Source organism: Sciurus vulgaris (assembly GCF_902686455.1).
Source record: "Sciurus vulgaris genome assembly, chromosome: 11".
In the NCBI taxonomy this organism is placed as follows: Eukaryota; Metazoa; Chordata; class Mammalia; order Rodentia; family Sciuridae; genus Sciurus; species Sciurus vulgaris.
The window spans coordinates 91191963-91209581 of NC_136472.1; the positions used below are offsets into that span (position 1 = coordinate 91191963).

The window sequence follows — 17619 nt, forward strand, 5'->3', positions numbered from 1 at the left end:
AACATCAGACCAAATAAAAGTAGTAGTATTTTTTTTCCCTCAGTAACCTCTATCCCTGAGTATAGTAAATTCTTTTGTATAACTATATTTTGTTTTGAGGGTTTTAATGAATTCTTTAGCATCTACATTTATATTTTTAGGTATTTTCTCTATTGATTATAAACTTTAGTTATTCTTGTGATTACACTGCAGAGCCCAAATAAATTCCTAATCTTTAAATTTGATGTGTTTGATTGGCATAGATCTGCTTTCTGATTTTAAGTACTTTCCACTTACCAAATCTTTCCACAGTGTAGATGAATCTATTTCCTTGGTCTCTTACAGGAAGTTATACACAAGTAGGTGTTTAATAAATGTTGGTAGTTAACTGATTTTGAGAGTGTGTTACCAGGGGCAGGGGAGCAGCTCTTTCCTATTTCTAGACAACACAGAAGAGGAAACTGGTTTGAATGGCAGTGGAGATTTAGGTTAATACAAGCAGTGACTTAAATTTTTTGGCTCCTGACAGAAGGAGAATGTGGCATTTTCTTTGAAGCTCCCTGAAGAAGAAAGAAGATAATCTTGATAGATAGCTTCAGCTACTCCACTCCCAAATGGGAAAGGAGAGGCAAGAATTGATGCTCAGCTCGGTGAGTCAGCCAGTGACTGACTGCTATCAGTGAACCCGAGTTTGTGCTTGGATAATAAAACCATTTCCCTGTAAAAATAATAGCAACCAAAAGAAACAAAACAAAAAAACTAAGCAAACAACAAAAAAAGCAAAGTAACCATTTATTAAGTACAAATCACTTTATGCCCACCTCATCTACGTCCTATAATAATCCTTCAAGGTAGATATTATTATCTTCATTTAAAAAAAAAAAAAAGGAAACTGAGAAATAGTAGGTTAAATAATTTGCCCAGAATCACATAATTGGAGGTGGTAGAACTGAGACTGAACTCCTGCTCTCTCTTCTGAATCCAAAGTCTGTGCTCCTGGTCATTACTGGGTACAAAACCATTTGAGGAAGGTTAAGTGTCAGTGAGGACGCCAGTAGGCAGCCCTAGATCCATGGAGAGAATTTAGCATTAAAATCTGTAGGCTCAGAAATCAGAAAAACAACTTAAGGCAACTCACCAGAATTCAGAAACTTACTTTACTTGGGTTGTGGTTTTCTGTGCAGTTGAAGTTCACAAAACACTTTTTGACTGACTCTCAAAACCTAAATAAGTGATTTTAGGATATTATGTCAGTCTGCTTTTTGTCACTAAGACCAAAATATCTGATACAAGCAACTTCAAGGAGGAAGGGTCTATTTTTGGCTATTTTAGACATTTGAGTCCATGGCTTACTGGCTCTATTACTCCGAGCCTGAGGTGAGGCAGAATATTGTGTGGACAGCTGCTCACCTCCTGGCAGCCAGGAAGTAGGTGGGCGGGTGGTGAGGGACAAGGTACAAAAGTTCTAAGGACAAGCCCCCAGTGACCTACTTACTCTGACTAGGCACCCCCTGCCTGCAGTTTATACCACCTTCTAATGACTAATGTCCACTAATGTCATTAAAGTATTTAATCCAACTATGGGTTAATCTACTGATGAGGTCAAAGTTCTCATTATCTAATCACTTCCAGTAAGTTCTCCCTCTGGACATTGATGCATTATGAACCAAGCCTTTGAGGGACATTCCAGATCGAAACTATAACAGATACAGAGGATAGCCCAGTGAAAATGATTACTAGAACTTATTGAATAGTGTCAGGATTTAAGACCTATAATTTGCCATGTACCAATGTGTACACATCACTTTCCAAGTATTTTGCTATGGTTTTTTAAATATAGGATCTAGGACTGGGGTTGTGGCTCAGCAGTAGAGGGCTCACCTAGCACATGTGAGGCTTTGGGTTCGATCCTCAGCACTACATAAAAATAAATAAATAAAGGTATTGTGTCTGCGTAGAACTAAAAAAAAAAAAAATCTGGTGATTTTGTTATTACTTCTTTCAAATGGGAAATTAAACAACATCTAGTTTATGGTTTTTAGAAGATTCTTGGATCTATTGGATAAATTAATGTGTTTTTTCCCCTTTAGAAATATTTCTAACCTGCTGCAGAAATTAAAAGAGAATCAGATAAGGTTGACTGAATACACTCTATATGTTAACTTTTATTCCTGATCTTTCTGTGTTCTTATATTGACTTGTTTGGAGAAATTTTTTGTAGTTTCTTTTCTTTTTTTGTGGTACTGGGGATCAAACTCAGGGCCTTGGGCTTGCAAGACAAGCACTCTACCAGCTGAGCTATCTCCCCAGCCTATAGTTTCTTTATAGCTATACATAGCAATAAGATTCATTTTGACATAATTTTAAAAGCACAGGATATAATTTGCTCTAATTCAGTCCCAGTATTACCTGCTTCTGTCCCCTCCCTCCTCCCTCTGTTCCCTTCTGTCTACTCTAATATGCAGAAGTTAGTTCAAAATAAGGGGGGAGGATAGAAAAAGAGAGAGAGAAAGGGAAAAAGGAGGGGGGATTCCATCAAAATAGAAGAAAGATCAGTAGACTAGATGAAGGGAATTGAGGGGGAGGGAGAAGGGACAAGATAAGGGAAGAACAAAGGAATGAATCTGACCTCACTTTCCTACATATACATATGAATATACCACTGTGAATCTCACCATCATGTCTATCCACAAGACACTTAAAAAAAAACCTATTTGACTTCATGTATTTGTTTAGTTGCAAGATAAATTATAAAAGGACACTATAGAAGTTTAATTGCATGAGAGATAACTGAATGCATAAAATGGAATAAAGACCTTGGGTAGCTTGATTAATTAAATCAAATAAACTTCCACGCAAATAATTGAAAAAAATAATCACCAAGTGAATAATTTACAAACACTTTGCGTTAAAAAAAAGAATATGCTAATAATCATCATTTTGCTTTTGAAAATATTGACAGTGGCCCTGGAAGGAATTTGGAGCATTAAAAAGAATCTCCCTGTGGGAGGCTTGAAGCCTGGATTGCCCAGCAGAAACAGTTTACTGCCACAAGCCAAGTACTATTCAAGGCACGGAGGACTGAGAAGTAAGATCCTGATACCCTTGAGTTCTACAGACACCCCGAGGATACTGTGCAGTTTACAAACGAGTGGTATATGCTTTGTTTAAAGATGTCAGTCAAAATTCACATTCACTGTGCAGTTTACAAACCAGTGGTACGTGCTTTGTTTAAAGATCTCAGTCAAAATTCAGCCTTCCCCTGTCTCTCTCTCTCCAGTTACTTTTTGTTTTGCTGTGCTCCATCATTGAAAAACTCAAACAGTAACAGTTCAGTTAACCAAAGTCCCCCCATGGATACAATAGAAGTTTATACTCAGACTTAACACTACTGACTTTCTTTTCTATATTTCCTATCCACAAAAAACTTTCTAGCACGCAGTCAGCTTCAGAGAGAAGGAATTTTGCTCTATTCTTTCTTCTCTGTTTACCAGTGGAAATGAGAGAAGGGAGATGAGGGATTAAGGAAGAGCTCCTTTAGTCTCACCCTTTTCTGGGCAGCAGCCACCAGCCTGGGTCCATTGCACTGCTCCTCAACAGACAGAAACTTTGGAGCAAAGTATTGCTATTCCTCACTGTCATAACCACTGTCTGCCAGGAACATTTGTGGCAGAATGTGGGGAAGGCAGAGGGCTTGACATGGGAGCACAGTGTCCAGATAATGTAGACATGCAACTGGGTAGTGAGTCCTGAAGATCTTCTACAGTCTGGAGATGACCTGGGGGGAAGGAAAGAAACAGGTAAAAGTCAAGCATGGATACCCTTATCTGGGATACGAATCATAGTTGCAAATGTTACATAGCACTGCTTATTCTAGATTCTTAATATATATAACTTATATATTCCTTTTACAATAATCACATGAAATGATTATAATGCATTTAACAATTAAAGAAACAGGTACACAGAGATAGAATAATTTACCCAGTGCCACTCAGTTAGTGAGTAGAAGTGCTGGGATTTGAACCAGGAGGCCTGTCTCCAAACTTTCAACCACTGGATGTTGCTGCAGCCCTGAGTCAGACAGTGCCCGGGAGCTAGCGTGTCTGTTGAACCTGAGTGAAATGAGAGTGCAGAAGTGCCATAGAGCAGGAGGCCATGGGTATAACCTCTGGGATATGAGTTCAATAGGGGAAAACATTGCCACTAAGAAACGGAACCATAATGTTTAAAAAAAAAAAAAAAAAAAGTGTTACCAAGGGGATTCATGTAGCAAGCTGGAGACAGTAATGGGTTTAAACTACTTTATTATTATGGGTCAAACATGGCAGTTAATGTTTTACATAGTTACTGAACCCCCATTGATTACATGAATTGAGAATTATAATCTCTCTTCCAAGGAAGAAAGCTGAGGCACAGAGATGTGACATTACCTAAGATCCCATGTGTTAGAGGTAGTGGAGCCAAAACTATAAACCTGTGTCCATCTGGTGTTCAAGACTACGCCCTTAACCACCAGACCATGAGTCATGGTAGAAAATCCAGTCACTGGGCAAGAAGGGCCAAAGTAGTCACAGGGTTGTGTTAAATAGGCACAATGCCTGGGCTCTGGGAAGGCAGGGTGAGGAATCTGGGAGTCAACTGTACTCACAATCCACAAAGATATCATTGTCCTGGAGTAATGGTTAATTCAGGCCTAATCTGGGCCACTTGCCTATTAGGGGTTGTTTATCTCAACTTTCCACTCACTTTTTTCAGGACCCATTTATAATGGGCAAATCCATCATTCCAAGAAAACTCACAAAGCTATTTATTTTAAAGATGGATGGTTTCCTAAGTGCATATTATAAGACTGAAGAATAAATTATCTTTATTTGAAAACATATAAGTCCAATAAATTACCCAATTAATCAGTTGGGGTCATATGACAAAAATGTGTTTGATTTGGATCATAACTGTACTGCTTTCATCTGTACGATTTAGGAGAGAGGTGTTCCTGGCTCCTGCTTGTACTTGTTGCCACTTATCCACACTACTTTCCTAGGCAATCTCTCCCTAGCCCATATTCAAGCAGTTATAGAGATCAGATGTAACTGTTACTGACAGGCCTTACTTTCATCTCTATAAGTTACCAATAGCATCTTGCCATATATCAACTGCTACTGTCTATGATACAATCACACCTGACCAAATCACATCAATCAGACAGATAATTAAGAATCAGACAAAGAGCTATTCATAGAAATGTAGATGAAAAAATCCAGACAATTGCCTGTAGTAATCAAGAGCTCCATGAAGACAGGGACTGTGTCTCCTTATCACTGGGTCTTTGGCACTTAGCATGGTGCCTGACACAGTAGGTGCTCAGTTGCTATTTGTCACCAGAATGACCAATGAATGAACAAACCAGAAAGTATATGTTGAATGTCAACATATGTTCAGGATCTTCTTGCTACAAACCCACATATGTCCCCCCTCCACAAAAGCATATGGCTTTCTCATGCAAATGATGAGGGAGGGGCAAGGGAAACTATTGTTTTCAGTGTGTGAATTATAAAAAGTTGTATATATTTTACACACAGCTTGGAAATGACACTTTCTTTGTGGTTTTCAATATGTCCAGGAACTCCCATTTGGTATGTTCCATTTAGAAAATCCAAAACTTACTGTCACTTTCTTTTCCTCTTATGCTTTTTTTCCCTTTCCCATGAGCAACATGATCATGATAGTTGTGACTCTCCCAACATCTAATACACATCATTTAAAGTTTAAATTGAGAGCCATGATAATCCAATTGTAGTTCTAAAACATGTTTTGTGAAACATCCTGAATTAGAAAGCACCCCTAATCATGGTACTTTCATCTCACTAACAGGCTTCATCCATTTACTTTTATCATTTCCTTCTTATCCTATATCATATAATGAACAAACCAACTTGTCTAGTCTAGTGCTAATCTTCAATGTGCCTGTGAATCACATGGGTATCTTACTAAAATTCAGATTCTGATCCAGGAGGTTGAGTCGGGTATTCTGTATTTAAAATTTCCCAGGTGATGCCAAAGTTGCTTGTTTGGAAACTGCTCCAGTTGTGAGGATCTGAAAGACCTAGAAGTGGTTTTTGTAGTTACAGGAAACACAGGGTGGGGCTTTTACATTCCACTCTACCTAATGAAATATTATTGGGAACATTAATTCAAACTTAAAGTAGGGTTGGTATTAAAGAGCATCTCCCCAAAGTAAAACATTTACTTATTTGTTCACATATTCTTTTTCACTCTAGGATGAAGAGAATATAATTTTCCACTGGGCAGAAACCTCTTTCTCCTAATGTTTGAAGAACACTGAAGAAACCCAAGCTTGTTTCTTGATTTCAGATGTGTATGGGGGCGGGGGAGTATATTAGTCTGTAATATCTATTTACATAGTCATCTAAAGTAATGAAAGACTATTGATAGTTTGCTAAGTACCTGCAAACAATGAGGGAAAATCTTATGCTTATTTTTAGTTTTCATAATTAGAATAAATTGGGTTTCTAATTCAATCAAATTGGGTTATTCTATTAAATGAGTGAAACAATAATAAAACAAAAGCACATTTATTGTGTGTCTTTATTTCAAGGTAAACATTATAAACCTTAACCTTCACTAAAGTGTAATGTGCTAATCCACTTAAAAACAGAATTAAGTCCAGGAATAGACAATGGTCAGTTGGTCAGTAAATGAGTGACATAGGTAAGAAGTCTTTGACTCAGGGACAATCATTTTCATACTGGTCTTAGTAAAGCTCCATCATACCTGTAGAATTTGTTTACTACATAGTAAGGAGTCAGGATATTTATGGAGAGATCTTAACAACAACAACAACAACAACAACAACAAATAAGTACTTTAATAAAACTTCTGGGTTAAAAAAAGACATTTGATTTACAGGGTGGAATACCCCTGTGATCCCAGCAGCTCAGGAGGTTGAGGCACGAGGATGGCAAATTCAAAGCCAGCCTCAGCAATTTAGAGAGCCCTAAATGACTTAGCAAGACCTTGCCTCAAAGTAAAAAATAAGACGACCTGGGGATGTGGCTCAGTGGTTAAGTGCCCCTGGGTTCAATCCCTGGTACCAAAAACAATTATAAAATGCATTTTTATAATTGTCCTCTCCCCAATTTTAAAAGATATAGGCAATATAGAAAAACTGGAAAATCAAGAAAACTGGAAACTAAAATCTTATGTGTAATTTAATTTCCAGAAGCAACCATTGATAATGTGTTGATATATAAGGGCGAATTATAAGCATATATACATATATGGATTGAACTCAGGGGCACTTGTCCACTAAGCCACATCCCCAGCCCTATTGTATTTTATTTAGAGACAGGGTCTCACTGAGTTGCTTAGTGCCTTGCCAAATTGCTGAGGCTGGCTTTGAACTTGTTGATCCTCCTTCCTCAGCCTCCCAAACCACTGGGATTACAGGAATGTGACACAGAGCCTGGTTTTAGTCTTATCTTCTATGCTATGTTTTACTTTATCTATTTGAAATCACACTGTATAGTATATACATTTATTATATACTTTTAGCACAACATTACATAATTTCCCATTCATTTATCATGTTAAATAATTATACAAAAGTCTTTATATATTTGTACTAAATTTATTCTTTAATAGTCTTTTTTTTTTTTTTTATTTGGATTTTGGGGAATCTTCATTATATATATCCATTATCATTTACTTATACTGCTCTTTTCCTTACCCCACAACTTAAGAAGTTATTTTGTTACTGAAAGCTTGGTCCTTGTCCCCAGTATTAATCCAATAATGAGGACACAGTTCTGAGAAAAAAGAAAAAGAAGTTTTATTCCTTTGCTAGCAAAGGAGAAACACAGGGGCTACTGTTCCAGAGGCTGTGATTCTGCCCATCAGGGGGACCAGGGGGCTTTTGAAGAGGTGATTCAAAGGCTACATTCCACATGTTCTCTGTCCTGAGTTGTAATTCACTTGTTAATTTTGGAGATGGTCATTTCAGAGATCTTCTGGTGCCACTCCCAAGTCGGAATTACTTCATTCCTAAGGTGGGTGTGTGCTCAAGGACAGATAACTCTGCCTAGGATGGGGAAGAAAGGTAATTCTGTTTTCCCCAAGATTAGGGACGGGGAGAGATTAAGGAGGAGGGAGAAAGAAAGAGAAAGAAACATGTCCATTTTAAAAATAAGTCACTGTGGCAGAGCAGCAAGGGTTATATATTCAAAGCATAAAGTGGACCACTATTACACTTTCTCCTACTATTCTGATTTCACTCTTCCTCTCTAGGATAAGCTCATCTTAAAACTTCCTCCAGTTCACTTAATTTATTTTGCTCTTTTTCGTATAATAAATCAAGTCTAGTCAACAAAGATTTGTTGATTGGGTATGTCTTGTCCCTACTCAAACTGTTTACACTGTGCTACAGTCAGTAATTTCTTGAGACATGTCGAGCTTTTCCAGACTTAATATAAAAATTTCCACTTAGTTCATGCACACTAAATGAGATCCTACCTGTAGGCCAATTCCAGGCACCACCGTGTTTACGGAACTCTCATCCTTGGCTACTTCAAAAACAGTGTTGTAGGCCAATAGTTAAATCAGAGGGATTACATTTAAATCAGTAGAGAAATTTTTAAAAACTACTAGAATTAGGGTGAAATATTCACTACTCCTACAAGCTTCCAAAAAGTCTCATGGTCAACCTCTTTCCACGTATGTGAGGATGCCACACAAAAAGTGCAATGGATAGAAAGTATTGACTTCATGCTTTAGAAATTGTGTTCTGTTCCCATTTGAGTTCCCAGTGTGACTTTATAAACATGCTCAGGGATTTCCTTTCTCACTTCCACTCCTGCCCATAAACAAGCTCCCTGTTTTCAGCCTTGCTGCCTCTGCTGATTGCTTTGAATTGGTCCCTTTCTAAGCTGCCTCTAATGCTAACAAGGGCAGATTTCATGGCACCTTTCCTTGCTAGGGTTTCTGTCGTTATTCTACTCTGGGGCCTGGTTCCTTCTGCAGTTACATGCTGCTCTTCTGTGCTCCCTTGCACATTTTCCCAAGTGGATTCATGTGCAGGGTTTGCCATCCTAACATTACTTATAATGTTACCGAAAGTTCAGTCCTTGTCCCCAATGCCAATCCAGTAATGAGGATAAGGCTCTGAGAAAAAGAAAAAGGAAGTTTGATTGCTTTGCTAGCAAAGGAGAAACAGAGAACTCCTGTCCCAGAGGCTGTGATTCTGCCCATCAGCAGGAACAGGGGGCTTTTAAAAAGGTGATTCAAAGGCTCCATTCCATGTATTCTCTGTTGGAGTTGTAATTCACTTGTTAATTTGGGAGACAGTCATTTCTGAAATCTTCTGGGGCCATCCCCAAAGTCTGAATTACTTCTTTCCTATGGTGGGTGTGTACTCAGGGACAGGTAACTCTGCCTAGGATGGGGAAGAAAGGAAATCCTGTCTCCCCTGAGATTAGGAAGGGGGAAAGGTTAGGAAGGAGCAGTGAGAGAGGAAGAGAACATATCCATTTTAAAAATAAGTTGCAGGGCTGGGACTGTGGCTCAGTGGTAGAGTGCTTGCCTCACATGTGTGGGGCACTGGGTTTGATCCTCAGCACCACATAAAAATAAAGAAGGATATTGTATCCATCTACAACTAAAAAACATTAAAAAAAAAAAAATCAGTTGCAGTGGCAGAGTAGCAAAGGCTATATTCAAAGCATAAAGTGGGCCCTATTACAATAATACAGAATTAATTAACTGAAATCACCTAAATTCTAAAGTAGGGGAGGATTTAAAAAATTACTATATAATATGATTTGACTATATTATTGTGCTTCTTAATTTAGTAAACATTTTAAAATAGAAACTCTTTTAAAACCAGAATTACAAGATACTTCTTTAAAATGATAAAAATACACAGTAATCTTAAACCAACATCTACTTTTATGCTTGATGAAGTACACTAGAAACATTCCTTCTGAGGCTCAAAATAAAACAAAAATGCTGTTTTTTCCAAAAATGTTTGCAGTGTGCTTACTTTCAGTCTTCATCGTATATACCTGCTGGCCCTAGGATCCTTCAGTTCCCTCAGTTCCTATCAGCAACAGTTAGAGCAGCAGTACTAGGTAGACTGGTGTCTTAGGGGCTTATACTGCACTTCCTAATTTGATAGAGTCATGGCAAAAGCATCAGTGAGTCACACAGACTACAGAGTAAAAAAAGAAAGCAAAGGTTCAAAATGATTGGGAAAACCATTTCCTTGTCATCAGATGGGACAATAGAAAAAAAAAAAGCTTTTTAGTCTTATTAAGAGCTTGATCTCCTGGTTTATCTTATTAACACATCCTTTGTCTTATAACTGAAATATCTATAGTGATGGAAATTATACAATGAGGAGATTTGGGGTTTTATTTTAATAAAAAAAATACACATTAAACATATTGTATAGTTTAATGTTGTTTCATTTAGTCATACATTATGACCATTTTCTATATAAGCTTATCTAAATCATGATTTTATAGATTATATAGTGTGTCATGATAATGGCTGTACCACAACTTATTTGTCTCTATTGATGCATGTTCATTTTACATCCAATTCTTCTAAACTTTGCATTTTAATGGATTTTTCCATCTCTTCCCACCTATACAAGGAAAAGGAAACATTTTAGATTTTCCTCTGAAAGTTTATACTCTGGAAACAATAAACCAGAAAGTCTTTGGATGAAAATAGGGCAATCAGATTCAGATTCAGAGTCATCCATTTTAAGAACTCCATCTCCATAAATCTAGTCAGATTTATGCCCTTGTCCACACACACACACACACACACACCACCCCACATAGGACAGGGAACTAGAGGTTAACATGGATGAACCTGGAGCACATTACACTGTGTGAAATAAGCCCAGTAACAGGAAGACAAACATTGCACAGTTCCACTTATGCTAGGAATTTAAAGTAGTCAAACCCATAGAAACAAACAGTGGAATGGTGGTTGCCAGTGGCTGGGGTAGGGGGCTACAACAGAAAGGGAGAGTTGCTAATCAACAGCATAAAATTTCAGTTATTCAAGATGAGTAAGTTCTAGAGATCTGTTAAGCATTGGGTCTATAGGGAGCAATGTTGTATTAGACACTTAAAGATAGGTTACAAGGGAAGATCACAGGTTGTGTTCTACCACAATAAATTAAAATTGGGGGGGACACAAAAGATGCTGATTAAACCTCTATGTGTAAGAACTGGGCTTGTTAACTGGTGGTTTTCTCCATTCATAAATGTTTTCCTGAAAGAATCCATAGTAATACAGATGCCTTTAGTTCTGTCTGAATTATAGTTGTTGCTTGGAGCACATATGTGCAGGCTAAAGAGCTTCCTTTTAATTTATGATGCAATTCATGATATAATTGAAGTGGGGAAAGTGGAAACTATTGGGGGGAGGACTCAAGTCTGTCCCCCTTTTGCAATGAAACTTGTTGTCCTTTACCCTAAAAAATTTTCTCGACAATTTGACAAACCACGCTTAACAAAAGGCAAAGGGAAATGATTAAGTTGCAAATGTAGGTGTCTAAAAGAACTTTCTGCTCAACAGTGTCACTTGATCAATACAGACAAAGGACAATGTGGCAAGGTAATCAAGGAAATGTTGCTTCAAAAGCCAAGTGGGCAGGATTCCTAGAGGGTGAGCACATTCACAGCTTCTGCTGTCAACCTTTGGACTCTTTAGGTCTGGTGTTGTTCTGAAGCTATAATTCAAATGGGTAGGGTGAGGTTAGAGCAGCATGTCCCTCAAGGGCAGAGATCTTTGTTCAGACAAAAGTTGTAGCTTTTGCAGGTTTATAAGCCCAAACCAAAGCTGGCCCTAATGTAGCTCTGCAAATATCAATACTGAACAATTCTCAGTGCTGGATTGTTTGGAAACACTTTAGAAATAGCTCTATAAGCCTGGTAATGGCAAAGCAGTCATGCCATAATCTACAAAACCAAAACAAACAAACAAACAAAAAAAAAAAAAACAAAAAAAACCTCAAGTATTTTTTTTACAAAGCATAAAAAAGATATTTTAATCAAAGTGTATTCTGCTGTCATGTATAAATAGAACATATGATTGTAAAAAATAATTTTTAATGACATGGAAAACGTTCATAATAAAATGTTGAATAAGAGTAGGAAACAAACCTGTGTATACAGTTGGATGAACAACCTAATCCAAAGTAATTTATCTTTTAAAGGAACACAGCAAATTCTGGGGTCATTTCAAAATCCACAAACGCTATCAATATTTCTCAAACTATAAATTGGAACATGGGGCCCAGGAGAGCTTTAAAGGGAGTCATAGAAGTGAAACAGTTGTTCAATAGTAGAAATGAAGAATGGTGGGCTCTGCAAAGGCGTGGGCACATGGGATCTGTCTTTCATTGAAGAATTTTTGCTATTTCCATGCTGCCTTGGATGATCCAGGAAATTAAGTCTGACCAGCTCACCGGAGAAAGAGGCTTTCTTTACATCTAGTGCCTAAAGGTGCTGCAGGACAGAAGTAGTTCCTGCAATACAGTTAGACAGCCAAGTCAGGGTACCTCTGTCTGTCCCCGACCACCTACACACACACATACACCAAGATCAAAAGTTTATTGTACTAAACAATAAACAGGTTAAATTTAGTCCAAAGGTCTTTTTGGAGTGGTGGAAAATCTTATATCATTTATATGCCTCTAATTTTGTTCACTTTAGTCCAACAAATACCCCAGGTTCCTTTCAGAGGAAGGATCACAGAAATGAGTGTGATAGTGCCCCTCAAACCCAGTTTTTCTGCTTGACAGGAATTTACTGAACAAGGAAGAAATTACCTGATTCAACAGAAAAACATATCTTCTCTCCTGAAGTGTGCCCAGGGTCTGCGTGAGAAATGGGGTCAGACAGAGGGACCAGGAGTCAAGATCCTGTCCTCCGAGCCGAAGAAATAGCTCATATTGGAGAGCGCTCGCCTAGCATGCGCAAGGATCCGTGTTTGAATCCCTGGCCCCGCAGAGGGGAGAAAGAAAGAGAGAAAGAGAGAAAGAAAGAGAGAAAGAAAGAGAGAAAGAAAGAAAGAAAGAGATCCTGTCCTCAGTCTGCAGAGCATCAGGCTGCCCCTCTGAGTTAGGGTCTGGTTGCCTATATTAGGGTATAGCCATGCAAAAGGGCTGGTACCAAAGTAATCTAAGTTTGAGTTCCTTGAAACTGTAGAGGATTTATGGTAATTCATTTGACAAACGATTCATCAAGCAGACTTGGGGCAAAGAGTAGAATGGTGCTGGAGAACCAAAATTTGATATGAACAGGCTTGTGTGGTATTTATGATTTTTACTCCACACTTGGGTGATACAATACTTATCATGGTCATTATTTTATAATTGAGAGTCTTTTGCATTATTTTTCTGAGTGTAGAAATTGAATTGCTTCGCTCTTGCTTCATGAAATATAAAATTAATAATGTTGTTCATTTAGTTATCTATTAATTTGTTTAATAAATATTAGGAATGTGCCAGGCATTATGCTGTGTAATATTAACATGTTTATCTCAATATCAAAATAGTTTTCTTTTGGGTAAGTACTGCATTAGACTGCAAATAATGTTTTAGGAAAGTATAGTTTAATAAGAATAATATAGAGGTAAACCATTGAAATATTTCAAATATCATGCAAATATTTACTACTTTAATTAAAATTTCACTATGTTTATTTTCCTGAACATTCCAAAATCTTGCATTACCTGTTCAGTCAAGTAAATGCCCAGGAAGAATCTGAGTACATAAATTGTAAAACTCTAAAGTAAATTTAATAAGTTTCCATATTGACTCCTATAACAATTTGTTAGGGCTAGTAAATTAGTTCACTTGAATAAAAAAGAAAGAGGTGGTAAATCTATGGTAAGTATATTTTTCTATCAAGGGTTTAGCAGGATAATGGGTAGGCAGTAAAATATGGGTTGTTGTTAATCTCACACAACTCCTAACAATTTTTCACCAAATGCCCTTTCCATATCATTTGGTCAATTACAGTTAAAGATGTTTTGCCTAACAAAGGAAACAATCCCCACCTATTTGCCTTTCAACCACACCTGCTCACTGGCCCTTTACTATTTTCTAGTAAGTGAATAATATTGGTAGGGACTTTGAACTGCCTTTTTCTTTCTTCAGGGAAAAAAAATGAAAGTATATGTATTAGTCAGTCTTTCATCACCGGTTCAAAATACCTGAGAAAAACACTTTGGAGGTGGATTTATTTTGGCTCGGGGTTTCTGAGGTTTCAGTCCGTGGTCAGCCGGTCAGTTGGCTCCACTGCCTTGCATCTGAGGTGAGCCACAACATTATGGCAGGAAGGCAGGGCAGAGGAAAGCTGCTCAGCTCATGAGAGCCAGAAAGCAGAGTGAGAAGGGTTCAGAGACAAGAAATACCCTTCCACCTCCCCCATCTACTTCCTCAAACTAGGCCCCACCTCTTAAAGTTCCCACCCCCTCCCACAACTGTCATCAAATTATCAATCCATCAGTGGGTCCATCCACTGATGAGGTCAGAGCCATTATGACCCAATCACTTCCCTGAAGCCCTACCTCTGAACATTAATGCACTAGGGACCAAGGCTTCAACATATGAATCTTTGGGGGACATTCCAGATCTGAACTATAGTAGTACATTTAGCAGGACAATGTTCAGCACAGAAATCTCAGATCCAACACAAAACAACCCTTTTGAGAATGGCTGGGGTCTCACAGAGCTCAAACTGACAGTTTGGTTCTGCTGGAAAATGAGGTAATCATATTTGAGGACTTCCATAGGAAAGATTGAATCTCTTTCTGGTAACAATAAAGTAGGCTTAAAATAAACTAGGGTGGTCTTATTATCAAATGAACTATTTCCTTGGGGATGAACAAAGAATGAGTTTGAGTTTTAGAAACCACCGTTGGCCTAGTTCTTGCTTCTGTGAAATTCTGTCTTACATAAAATTTTGGATCTGAATAGTTCACCCCTGGCACATTGTGAACTGATTATTCATTCACCGTGACAAAGTGAGCCTTGAGTTATGGAGCTTTCTTCTACACTATTTTGGCAACCCTGAGGATCCCAAATCCCTTCCTTACACCTGATCTTGCTGTTGTCTTCATGCTTGCAACTGAAAGTAAGCCAGTTCTTCCTGTACAGTGCTCTGTAGAAACTGAGAGGCCTTTAAAAACACATATTAATCATTTATTGTTGTTAAATTAGAAAGAATCAGGAAATATTTAAGTTTCTAAGGTGATTCAGAATTCATTTAGTTCAACCTCTTAATTTTGAGAATAGTAATAATTTCTTACACATGGAAGTTGGCACCAAGATAAGTCTTAATTAGGGGCAGTTTGTGGTTTTGAACTATAATGAGGTAGGTGGACACAGTAAAAATTGATGTTCATGAAATTTAAGCCATTTTCCAAGAACATTTGGAAGACGTAAGGGAAAATTAGAAACAAGAGAGGGGAAAGCAAGCAAGCAGATTAACATTTACCAAAAGCCTATCCACTGTGTGCTGGATACAATCTTGTGCTGTATCTCTGATGACTTAATCCAAGTGGAAGAAAAATATGCATAAATGTACTGATTTTTGAACTGCACAATATATAGTCTTTTTTTCCTTTTTCTGGTTGGAACAAGTTATTTGTGACTTTATAGCTTTCTTTCTTTTCTTTTTTCAAGAAGGGATCTCAGTACATTACCCAGGCTGGTCTTGAACTTGCCATCCTTCTGCTTCAGTCTCCAGAGTAGCTGGGATTACAGGCATGTGCCACTATGCCTGACACATAGTTTTTCTTTTAACTAAAAACAACAGAGTGGGGGTTAGCAGTGGTAGAGCTTGATGCCCTGAGTTTGATCCCTAGCATCATATAAAGGAAGAAACTTAGTTTCTAGTTTTAAGTTTAAAGGTATTGAATTTCTATTCCTAATTTCTATTTTTCAAATTAAAAACAAAACAAAACAAAACATTTAAAAGGTTTTTGTGCATAGGAGAAAATGTTAATAGATTGACAGTCATGGAGTTCCTAAGGCTCTCCATCCAACTCTTAACTGCTACCGAGGGCTGGGAGGCAGAGGTACCTCAAACTGTTAGAGAGCTGGGGCCCTCAAAGAAACTGAGGCAATGCAAAGACCCCCTACCCCACCCGCCTCCAAACCCAGATTCTTGCCATCAAGTCAGAAAGATTTCAGACACACGCTCAGAGTAAAAGGAAATAGTCTACTAAAGGGATAGGAAAAGGGAAAGGGGACATTCTCAAAGGAGTGAGGAGAGGGATAACTCTTCTACACTCCAGTTTTATAGGGCATTCCAGAGAAGTTTCCAGAGTCCTGCCCAGGCCCACTTCTTGACTTCTGACTGAGAGCAAGATGACATCAGACTTTTAAGTACCCATTGCCATGGCAACTTAGGTCACCTTGGCAGTTCTAACTGGATTCTTAACCATACATTCTTACAGATTTAATGGTTAAGAGGAACTATCCTTATCTCCCAAAGTTTCAGGATCTGGTCACAAAAGTCTCCCCCTTCAGGATTATTTGGGTTCCTCTTACCAACATTACTTTGGACCTACATTTCTCCTGCAGTTAACAGGCAGTTTGCTGAGGAATGTGACATATCTTGTTCACTTAGGCAGTGCTGCAGGTAAATTCCTTCTTGGAAAAGACAGTTTGTGGGGATCAGCAGAGTGGGCCCATTTTATAGAATTATTCTCTTAACCTCATGTTTCCACCTTCCTCATTTGTCTGTCCACTATTTAAACCACTTTCATAAAAGCTTTAACTCTCAGATTTTTTTTACAATTTTTTTAGATGTTGATGGACCTTTATTTTATTATTTATATGTGGTGCCGAGAATCGAACCCAGTGCCTCACACATACTAGGCAAGCACTGTACCACTGAGCCTCAATGCCAGCTCCTCAGATTTTTAATAATAAAAAAATGAACATATATCAAAACATCACATGGTAAATATGTACGATTCTTATGTAATAGTTAGAAATTTTAAAATATAAATTCAAATGGAAAACCCAAGTTTATTTTTGGTACTAATAACATGAAAGCAGTTGGCAGGCTGGGTGTGGTGGCACACTCCTGTAATCTCATCAACTTTGGAGGCTGAGACTGGAAGATCCCGAGTTCGAGGCCAGCCTCAGTAACTTAGTGAGGGAGGCCCTTAAGCAACTTATTGAGACCCTATCCCAAAATGAAAATTAAAAGGACCATGGATGTAATTGTGGTAAAATGCTCCTGGGTTAAATCCCTAATATAAAAACTAAAAACAAAAACAAAATACTGGGCTTGATGGCCCCATTCCCAGCTGTTTCTCTTCTAACATCCTGTAATTTATATCACACTCTACACAGCTGTGATTTACTAAAAGCTTTCTCAAAGCTACCTACTCTCTTTAGGTCAGCACCTCTTCCCTAGGCCTATTTAGAATTCCACGGAATAAAAGTTGATTAATATAAATGAAGGCCCAAACCAGAGGCAAAAAAATTCCTTGCAGGACTATAGATGTGGATTTCTGATTGTTGCCTCACCAACAAACCTGGAAAGGTCAGTGCTATACATAGCCTTCACTTGGATAAAGTTT

At 38.0% G+C, this 17619-nt stretch overlaps 1 protein-coding gene and 1 long non-coding RNA gene across 2 annotated transcripts in view; one reads left to right on the forward strand and one right to left on the reverse strand.

The window, feature by feature from the left end:
- Positions 1–17619, forward strand: part of LOC306638685 (piwi-like protein 4) — a 98377-nt gene that overhangs the window by 17547 nt on the left and 63211 nt on the right. The window lies entirely within an intron of this gene.
- Positions 756–6254, reverse strand: LOC306638719. Its single transcript, XR_013757543.1, has 3 exons — positions 3527–6254; positions 1136–1202; positions 756–1043 (listed from the first exon to the last, which is right to left on the reverse strand). It is a non-coding gene; the product is annotated as an uncharacterized lncRNA (long non-coding RNA).